Raw genomic sequence first — 11,021 nt, forward strand, 5'->3', positions numbered from 1 at the left:
TCTATTATTGAAAGTTTTCAAATCACTGGTGAAAAGTATTGTATTGTATAAATAATATAGTACCAAACAAAATGCTGTTTTATTTATTGTTCAAGTATATCCATATATGTCCTGTTTTGTTCCAAAAGTGTGAAGATTCCTTTAATGTCTTCAAAATAAGTAAATATAATTCACTTTTGAGTTTTAGTCTTTCAAGCATAATCACTGGAATGGGCCACTTTTCTTTTTGCAAATTAAATAGTTGGGAATTAGTTGTACCTTCCCATAGTACTTCTGTACACAAATTAATGGAAAAGTACTACAATAATGAGGGAAAAATATTTTACAAATTGCATTTTTAATATAAGTATAGCTGGTTATAAAAATATTAGTATTGTTAGAAGTGGAAAGATGACACAAGGTGTTAACCCTGGATCAGCAACCTCAGTTCTTGAGTTCTGACTAAGAGGAGAATTCAGAGCTAAGATTAAATTTTGAAAGTTTATTTAGAAAATCACAGAGGTAGTGAAACCAGAAGAGTTAGTGTTCATGCTTCCTGTCACTACCAGAACCAACAAGTAGAGACAAGGATTGATTTTTTTTTAATGGAAGAAAAATGGTTTATTTGTATGCATGAGGGAACTAACAAAGGAAGTGGGTAGCTCAATTAAACAGTTAAAGTTAGAAGTTTATATATCCAACTTAGAATGGGAAAAGGAGAGGGGAGAAAAGTTTTCCATGGGAAGAATAAATAAAATTTTAAGAGAGACAAATGGGTTTTAGGAAAACAAAGGAGAGATAAAAAGTTTGTGATAATGTTTGTCTGTATGAGAACTGGTAGTCTTCCTTTTTAAAGGCTATAAATCTCCCCAGAAAGGGGGGATTTATGGTAGGTTTACTCTTGGCTTCCTTTCTTGGAGTCAGAGTTGCCAGAAGAGGGAATTTACAGAAATCTCTTTTCCCAAAAGTTTCTGCTTTTAATAAAGAAAGCTCCAAGGCAGCTTCTTTTTGCATCTGTTGAATCTCAAATGTCTTCAGCTTAAAATAAGATTCATACCAACTCTAAGGCTCCAAGTTGGTCTCCATAGACTCTTAATCATAAATCTGCTTTCTTCTCTAATGTCTTTTGTGTACAATCTTTAGAAAGGATGTTCTTAATTACAAGCAAAATTTGATAATAATTCTTTTTATTTATCCTTAGAGAGAGTCAGCCACAATATAGTGGAAGGGACACAGAAATTAAAGTCTAAATTTTGACTGTGTCTAATAAGTTCTGTTTCTGTACTATAGACTCTCATCACAGTGCATAAAGTGCTCTTTTTAATCAGTTCTAGTTAACTTCTTTAAAAATAAAACCCAAGGGTCATGTAGTCAAAGTTATTAAAACTAGAATATATGAACAATATCTCCATATATTAATGACATTGAAAAATAAACCAGTGTGGGCCCTAGTCAGGTGGCTAAGTTGGTTGGAGTGCTATTTTGTAAGCTGAAAGGTCACAGGTTCAGTTCCAGGCTCAGGCACATACCTGTAGCCTGAGCCCCAATGGGGATGCAAGAGAGAATCAACTGATTGACGTTCCTCTCTCACATTAATGTTTCTCTCCATCCTTTCCCCTCTCTCTAAAATCAATAAACATGTTCTCTGGTGAAGATTAAAAATAAATAAATAAATAAATAAACGAGTGTGGTTCTTTTTATCATTTTGTATAATAAAAAATGTACAAAGATATTATTTCAGTTTAGAAGTTACTAATTAGGAGTACCTCTTCAAAATATTACTTGGCCACAGTCTAAATGAAAAACAGTTGTCTTGACAATGTGATGATTTCTAGAAGGAAGGGAGTATGGGTGGAAGTAGAAGAAGATAAAGGATACAAAAATGGTGATGGAAGGAGACTTGACTTGGGGTGGTGAACACACAATACAATATACAGGTAGTTTATTATAGAATTGTACACTTGAAACCTCATATAATTTTATTAACCAATCTTGCCCAAATAAATTTAATAAAAATAAATTCAAACAACAAAAAGTTTTGTTTTTCTAAGGTTTTTGTTTGTTTGTTTGTTTGTTTTTACTTTTACAGGGACCCAAGGTCTAAAAATAAGATTACATTTCTCCAAATATCAGCATTTTTCTTCACCCTCTAGTATCATATTTAGGATCTGTAGTGTTTTACTTAAAACCTCTTTGAGAAATATAGAGATGATAAATGTGACCCAATTAAAAATTCAGATAGAAAGAAAAATAAATACTTTTATTGGGAGTGATTATTATAAACACTCACCTAAATTGTTTGAGATAGAAATATCCAGGCTCCTGGAGGTGATGATACAGTAAAATTCCAGGAACATCTAGTACTACAAGAAGTTCATAGTCCTCCTAAACTCAATGGAATTCAAAACACAAAGCTACGTTAATCAGATTTATTCTCATAACATATTTTCATATGCTCATGTTTTGGTTACTGAAGTTTTGTCTGCTACTCAAGTATGCTATATTCTTCTCAAATTTTACTCCTCAGTTTTTTAAGACTTACCTTAGTTTAAATGATATTTGCTCAAATAAATATTTTTGGTTTTATTATCCTTTTCCTCAGTGAATTATGAAGCAAACAGTTACATAATTTCCAGTCCCTTCTTTTCTTGCCCCTGTTTCTCTAAGGCTTTGTAAAGACAGTTATTCATTTCCCCAGCCTCCCATGAAGCTAGGGGGTTGCTATGTGACTCCTTTTTGACCACTGAAGTATAATAGGGAGTTGCTTGGTAGCATTCTAGGAAGACTTTCCTTCTTGGTTAAAAAAGATGTAGAAAGTGAAGAGAATTACTTTTCCTTCCTTATCCTTCCTGTATGTTTTCTGGTGAGGAAAATTTGGGGCTTCTATGTGTGTGCCTATTTGTGACCATCAGGAGAAAGTCACATTTTCTTTCTGTGCCATTTTGAAACAACCTTTGTTATATTACACAATTATATGCCTCCATTATTTAAGGTACTGTTGGTTGCACAGTCTGTATATACAAAAAACCTAAAAATCGTATATAAATATTATTTTTGCATTAGAACATTTTGTATATACATCACATTTTCATTTGTTGATTTCGAAAGATATGGTTATGTTCCATTTGTTTCTTGCATTGAATGACCACTAGAAAGTTGAACAGGTTTTGTGGAAACTTTGGAGAAATCTAATATTCTAATGAAAAAGGGAGAGAGAACATATGGACAATTGCAATCACCCAATATAGAGACATCATTAAGGGGACCCATAACCAGGAACAGCCATGCTAATATATTAAACTGATAAGAACAGATACTACACTTAATCTTAGCTAAGAGGCTGAGAAGTGATGCCATGATAATATAAATGTAAATTTTAAAGTCAATACTTTTCTAATTTTATCCTATTTCCTACATTAGTTCCTTTTTTTATTGTCCTTCAGTTATAGTTGTCCCCATTTCCCCCCTGTTGTTTTCCCCTGCCCCATCCAACAGCTGCTCCTGAAGTCATCCTGTGTTGTCTGTCACCCTTCAAGGCCAGGCAGGTTCATGGTATTTGTGCAGACAGAAAAAATATGCATGGAGCTGTTTGAATGTCTGACACGTCTTTATTCATGGGTGGGCAAGCCATGCATGCTGCAAGCTGTGTGTCTGTCTGCATGTTTCATGTCATGGCCCCTGCTCCCCAGTGTGGCACCCATCATGGCACCTGTCCCCTTACATCATCATCACTCCCAGCAGGGAGTCCCTACCTATTTAAGTACTAGAGGGGAAAAAAACCCAGAAAACTGCCAGAACAGTACATAACATAACATAACACAACAACATAACATAATTCTGTGCATGTGAGCCCACTTCATATTATGAGAACTATTTATCGGACCCAGTCTCAAGGCTGTGAAAACACTATCAGGCCCCTCCGAGGCTATGAGAGTACTGCTTCCTTTAACTACCCAGACACCTGGGTGAGGAAGCCAGGCTGCCTTCACCTACCTTACCCAATTCCAACCCCAAATCCTTGTCCATGGGTCTTTGTAAATGTTCAGAGGTTGAATCTTTATGGGTGCCTTATTCAGATGGCTGGAAATCTGAGAATAATGAAGATTAAGTACCCTCAAAAACTGTATTAACATCTCATTTCAAGCCTTTGCATCAGGAGAAAAAAGGGTGGGTAAAGGGTTTGGAAAAAGGTTAATTTGATAGAAGGGTGGTTAAGGGATTTGGGAGAAAGTTAGTTGGAAAAGAATTTCTGTCTGGTGGTGATTTTCCTAGTACTTCTTTATTTTTTGATCAACAATTCTTTATCTGTATCACAGGCGTTCTCTCCCTTGAACGCAATGGCTCAGATACTGTCTCCTTGGCTTGCAGACCCCTTTGGGCACAAAGGTTGAATTGCTGGTGGACCTCTTAGAATCATGTGGTTATATCTTCCAGTTCCTGGAATAACAGCTTTTCACATTTATTAGTTACATAAGCCTATAAACTAAGGCTAAAATCTTTTAACTCTTGAGTTCCCCTATCAGTAGAAGATATGAGCCATGGAATAAATGGTTTCAGGAAACAGGTTACACCAAAAGAACGGCCCTTGGAGCTTAGGGGTGGGGAGAGAAAGAAAGAGAGAGAGAGAGAGAGAGAGAGAGAGAGAGAGAGAAAGGGAGTAGGGAAAGGCATGGGTATAGGTGTTCTTCATAGGAAGAGCTGTACTGGGTGGGTTCCTCCAGCCTGAGGGCTTTTATCTAGAGGCCTCAGAGGAGAATTCCAATAGAACATGGATGAGCTTTCCAGGTGTGCCCCCTTGTGATCGCTACTGTTTGGTAGGTGCTAAGGTATCATTGTCAATGCAGCTGGTCCTGATGTCAACTATGGTATTACTCCATCTGATTTTGCTGCTTCTCTGGGCCTGGAGCTAAACAGAGCTAAAGGTGAGATGTCACATTCCAGAGGTTAATGCTTAAAGGAGTGATCATGTGAGGGCTTATAACTTTGCCTATTGCTAGGCACATGGGGCTCCCCAATTTGGTAATCCTCTGTGCCTGGTTTATAATTCCTGCAACAGTACCAATGTTGATTTCAAATTAACATATATTCTACATCAAGTATTTTTGTTTATAGATAACATATAGTAAAGGTAATTGTCCCACAAAGAATCAGATAAATTAAAATAGTTTATATAAAACCTGAAAGAGCTTTGAAAATTATAAAGACTGTACATAATTAACTTATTGAAAAGGGAGAATATCCCAAGGTGAACTGAGGATGCCACATTTTACCAATGACAAGGCCTGGATTAAATTACAAAGATTGAGAGGCCCCAAGAATGGAATTATTACTAGGAAAAAACAAGCAAAAAGACCACAACAAAGAAAAACCATCAACTTTTTTGAGGTTATGTGGTTGAGCATGAAGATTTGAGGAAAATTTACAATAGGAATAATTCTCAACACAAACACTACAGCACTTAGAAACTGTACTGAAGTCTTTAATATTAGCCTGAAAATTTCCAAGAATCAGAGAAGAGACTCTTGTGTTCTCTTGATCGTCAGGAAACAGACTTAGCTCAAGCATTGTCCTGAAATGAAACAGGCAAGAGGAAGTGGTAAATTGCTGTGAAGACCTAAACTTAGTTTTAATAGGAGAAACTTAACGATTCTGGGTATCGCTAGGAAATATAAAATTGATCACTCATTTTCTGGAAAAGATACAGCTTCAAAGAAGAAAATGAGATGGAGGTACTGATACTCATTTGGGAGAGAGTTAGAAAGTTAGAGACTTAATAAAATAAAAAAGTAACCAGTTTTCCATTCAAAGAAATTGGAAAATTTGAAGTTTCTTGGAGTAGGATTATAAATAGTTAACAAAATTATCTAAAAAAGGGAACTCTTTCCCCCATAGTGTTTTAGGCCCAAGGGACAATAATGTGTCAGAGTCTAAACTGAAAGGCCAGAAAGGATGAACCCTAAAATCAACATGTAGGTAAAAGCACACTGAGTTTAAGTAAAACTGCTCTAGTATCTCCATCTGTCCAAATCTCTAATTGGGCTGAGGTGTGAATGAAAAAGAGGTGTAAATCTAACCAAAAGTAATTTCAAAGGGTGAGTTTTTCTTAAATTCCTAACTAAGCAGGTCATCGTGGGTTCTCATACCACAGGCCTATAATTTCTTTAATAAAAAGTTTACCTTTCCCTTAGCAAGCTCTGTCCTCTGTTATACAGATCTGTTAACGCACCATTGAAATTCCAAAGTAATCCTCTTTTCCAGACCCCTCAGTTGTAACTACCCTCTAGGGAGCGCATAATCATGTGAACTCTCCTTTAAATCCAGTGAGAGAGCCTTGGCTGGTATGGCTCAGTGGATTGAACACTGACCTGTGGACCAAAAGGTTGCCAGTTCAATTCCCGTTCAGAGTGCATGCCTGGGTTGTGGGTCAGCTCTTCAGTTGGGGGCATGTGACAGGCAACTGATCATTGTTTCTCTCACACATCAATGTCTCTTTCCCTCTCTTCCTCCCTTCTTTCCCCTTTCTCTAAAAATAAATAAATAAAATCTTTAAAAAAATAAATCCATTATAGGGATTTACCCACTTGTGCTTACTCCCACATTCCATTCCATCCTTAATTCCAAATGTTTTGTTATTCTTAGAACTCTGAGATCTTGTCTGCATGTTGTCAGTTTGGCAGGTTTGGACTTTCTCACATTGACAGTTTACCAGTTTTTGGTTAAAAACATAAACGAATGTAGTTTCTAAGGCAATAAAAAAGGCCCAAGATGCAAGCATGGAAAAGCAGAGGGAAAAAGTACACAAAGAAAGTGTAGAAATTTGATTACATGAATACGGAATTGTACAAAACAAAAATAGTAATGATTTTGTTGATTAAAATTTATGTAGAACTAAAGTACATTGCTCCAATAACATGCAAAGAGAGAGATGGTAAAAAGGGGGTTGAAATCAAGTTTAAGTAGAAGGAAATACATGTTAATTAGTATTTTGTAGCTTTAGCTTATGCAGCAAAATTTTTAAATGTGTAGCTAAAACATAATGGAGAAAAAGAATGGAAAACTAAAAAATAATATTTTATCAGTACAAAACAAGTCAAGAAATGAACAAAAGGAAATAAATTTGTCAATATAAAATAAGAAGCTAATATTAATAAAGGCATTTGATAATAATACAAAGAATAATTCAATAGAAATTTGCAAACAACTAGTGTTCACTTATTAAATTGACTTCAAAATTATGTTTAAAAAGTCACAAACTAAGAAAAACAAATCTACAATCATTGTGGGAGCTTTCACATAACTAAGGATTAACAGAGAAAAGGTTTCAAATTAAGAAACATCCAAACCCGTGGATAATTTTTGTAAGACTTTATTTGAGACATACTGAATACGCATGCTGGCAAAAGCCCAAACTGTCCTAAGAACAACAGCTCTGTAGCTTCTTTTATGCATTTAAAGTCAAGAAGACAACATAGGAATATTAGGTGGAGTTGGGAAAAAACTTGGTGAAAATTGATTACAGGACAGTTAACAAACAAGATTATGTGCTTTCTTCTGGGTGGTCACACTGCTTATCTCAAAGGTATGTCAAACTAAATGCACAGAAACAGGGATGGACAGGGTTTGCTTAAGGGAAAGATAAGCCTTTTAATAAAAAGCCACATGCCTCTTGCATGAATATCAATCATGGCCTTCTCAGTAGGAATTTATTATCAAATCACGCTGTGAGGTATTTTCTATAAACCCCCTTTTTTATTTGTAGAAGAAAATAGAAGATGTGTAACACAATAAATAATTTAATTGATATCTATTGTATACCTGATGACACTGAGTTCACATTTTTAAAGTGCAAATGAGAATTTCACCACATAAAAAAACATATCTAATATAATTGGAGCTGCAAGAGAACCTGCTATACTGCTAAGGACTTTGAGCTGCCTGGGACCTAAACCAGGCCACTAGGGGCCTACTGAAAAAGGGATCACATATTAATCCTGGCAAGCTCAGGGGAGGCCTGCAGACCTTACAAACTCAGAGACCAAAAGTAACTACATCAGATGGTCTGAATGTAAAAATTCCTGAGTCATGGTGGTTAGTCACATCCTAAGCCTATAGCTTCTTTGACAAAGGCTAATATTTACCTTAAGTAAGCCTATTATATTTTTGCATCTAACATAACATACTCTTGGAATGTAAGAAACATTTCCTTTTTGCAGACCCTCAGGGTACAACCTTGCACCAGAGTACAAGACCACAGAACCCCTCACTGATACCTTGTTCCCTGAATGCTGTATCTAAATGCTGTAATGTTGTTCCTATCCTATACCTACCAATGTAAAAGGAGTATGTGTCTCTCTGTTTTATTCTTTATTCAATCTCAGAGATTTCCTAGCTTTGTTTTCTCCCACCTCCCTAACTTATCACCAATGAATTTCATGTAACACTGCCCCTTATGTCCCCTCTTTGATTGCAATGTATGAAATTATCTACAAAACTGCCATGATCCAGACAATTTTCTAAGTCCATTGAGATTTACTTTTTGGCAATTACTGTCAATTTTGGCTCAAATAAACTTATAGAAATTCTCAAAAAAATGAAAATAATTTTATTTGTGTATTACCAAGACATGTTTGTTTAGAATGTCAAGTTAGAAATACATTTTTAACATGATCATTGTGGGTAAATGCACTATTTTTTTAGAATTTTACTTGTTTTCATAATTTTAAATTAAAAAGCTAACTTTGTTTGTAATTTTCCTTACATCACCACTTTATAAAATGGACTTCAACTTTCAATACTATGCTCTAAACCAATCAAGTGGACAACATTCATTAAATAAAAATCTGAATTAAATTAAGAAAAACTCAAATTTAAATATAAATATATAAAATTGACTTAAGATCATAACACAGCCCTAAGTAATTATGCCTTTTGTGTCCATGAGTGACCCAAGAATGGAAGCTAGGACTCTTCTATACAAATGAGTAACCTCATCAGTGGAGGCACAGAGCCATGGATATGGTATATTTTCTCATTCTTTTTCTGAACTTGAATTTATTCAACATTTAACATTCTAATGGAAGCACTTGCCTTTTTATGTAAGTGTGGTTTCATGTCAAATGATGAAATAAGCACTAGTTTTCTGTGTCAGTGGTATTACCAAACAAAAGTGAGGTTTGGCTGTCCATGGCCAACACAGGCATAAGACAAAGGTTGGCAGGGAAGAAAGAAGGTCTTTATTAAAATATTGTATCATTTGTAGGGAACAACAAAACTCCCTGAATCCAGGCTAAGCTCTTCTGTGAAAACAGAAAATACCCATTTGTTCCCCAAAAGACTGAAACTCAAAACCACACCCAGAAACCCTTATCTGTCCTTCCTTATCTCTCCTTCTGGAGCCCAAGGCTGCTAGCACACAGGCTGTTTCCCTTCAGGATCCTGGAATCTGTGTGCGTGGCCCACGCTGCCATTGCGATGCCATAGCTTCCTGTACTAGGTGCCCAGGGCTGCTGCCAGCTTCTGCAACAGGCCATGTAGTAGCTCCGACCTCAGGGGCAGGTGCCTGTTACCTGACCACACAGTTTCCAGAGCCTCTAGGTCCAGTGAGCACTTAGGCCTATGAGTCTGTGCTTGGATCCAGAGGAAGAGAAGGGCCAAGTTTCCTCCATCCCTAGTAGAAATTCAGTGCAAGCTTCCATGTGCTCCAAAAGGGTTCAGCTCCCCAGACAATCCTCTTCTTTTCCCAGCTAGACTAGTAGGTCAGCATCTCCCCATGCTGCCGCGTTCTGGAAGGGAGTAGGAAGGCTTTTCCCTCAATCAATCAACCTCTTCATCCTCACGCAGACTCCATACAGGGCCCTCTCCTGCCCTTTCTTCCCCCAGATTAGAGAAATCTGTTTTCACAAGTCCCGTTGGGACAGTGCTGTGCTTTACTCAGCGTTGTTCCTTCCTTGACACCTCCTCTGCCCTACAGTCTGGCCAGGTATGGACAAATTTCTCTGTGTAAGTGTCCACATAAACATAAATTTTACAGGACTTTCATTAGCACTTGGGAAAATATAATACAACAGGAATTCAGAGCTTCCCCAAAATAAAGCACTTGATTGTACTCTGCATCCAACCACAGCATCTGCTAGACTTGCCAAGAGAAATCAGCTATTTGATGTCAAGTCATAGAATTACTTAAAAATGCAAGTAAGTAACTTTCACTTCTTAAAAAAAAAGAATATATCTAAAAATGTCAAAAGTTTGAAATATTCAACTGATCATTTTAGCACAATTAATAAGAAAAAATCAATTGGAAAAGAAGAAAAAGAGTGGAATTTAAACAATATATTCCTAAATAAATCATAATTCAAATATAAAATCAAGAGGGGAATAATAAAATTATTGAAAAAATTTTTTAAATGGTATTCAATCTTCTTTTTAAAATGATTTTATTTATTTATTTTTAGAGAGGGAAGGGAGGGGGAGAGAGAGAGAGAGAGAGAGAGAGAGAGAAACATCAATGTGAGGTTGCTGCGAGTCATGGCCTGCAACCCAGGCATGTACCCTGACTGGGAATCGAACCCTGTGACACTTTGGTTTGCAGCTCGCGCTCAATTCACTGAGCTACACCAGCCAGAGCAAAAAATTTTAATGATAATAAAATGTTTTATATTTCTAGTCTACTAAATTTTACACGTTAACTTTAGAAAATAAAAAATGAATAGATTAAAATATTAATCTTAAGAAAATAATAAAATAGGAAATAAAAACTAAAAAAAATTAGATCAAGGAAATAGTCAATGAATAAAATTAAATGAACTACACTAATGTGTGTATTATAATGTGCAATCTAATATCATATTTAGATGTAAACAGGTAGCTATCATAAAAAACAACATCATTAAATATTTTTCTGTTAGAGAAGTAGTAAAAATGAGATTGTTTAGTATACACTGTGTATTTGACCATGAAGCAAGTCTCAATAATTAAAAAAATCAAATTTAATCTTGCAAGGCATCCTGTTTGGCCAGCTTGCAATAAAGCCGCAAATCAATAAC

General features: G+C 35.8%; 1 pseudogene; it reads right to left on the minus strand.

Moving 5' to 3' along the window:
• Positions 1 to 3,183: 3,183 nt before the first annotated feature.
• On the minus strand, positions 3,184 to 3,331 carry LOC114502227 (annotated as a pseudogene).
• Between the last annotated feature and the right edge of the window lie 7,690 nt (positions 3,332 to 11,021).

The sequence above is a fragment of the Phyllostomus discolor genome, chromosome 7 (assembly GCF_004126475.2).
Source record: "Phyllostomus discolor isolate MPI-MPIP mPhyDis1 chromosome 7, mPhyDis1.pri.v3, whole genome shotgun sequence".
In the NCBI taxonomy this organism is placed as follows: domain Eukaryota; kingdom Metazoa; phylum Chordata; class Mammalia; order Chiroptera; family Phyllostomidae; genus Phyllostomus; species Phyllostomus discolor.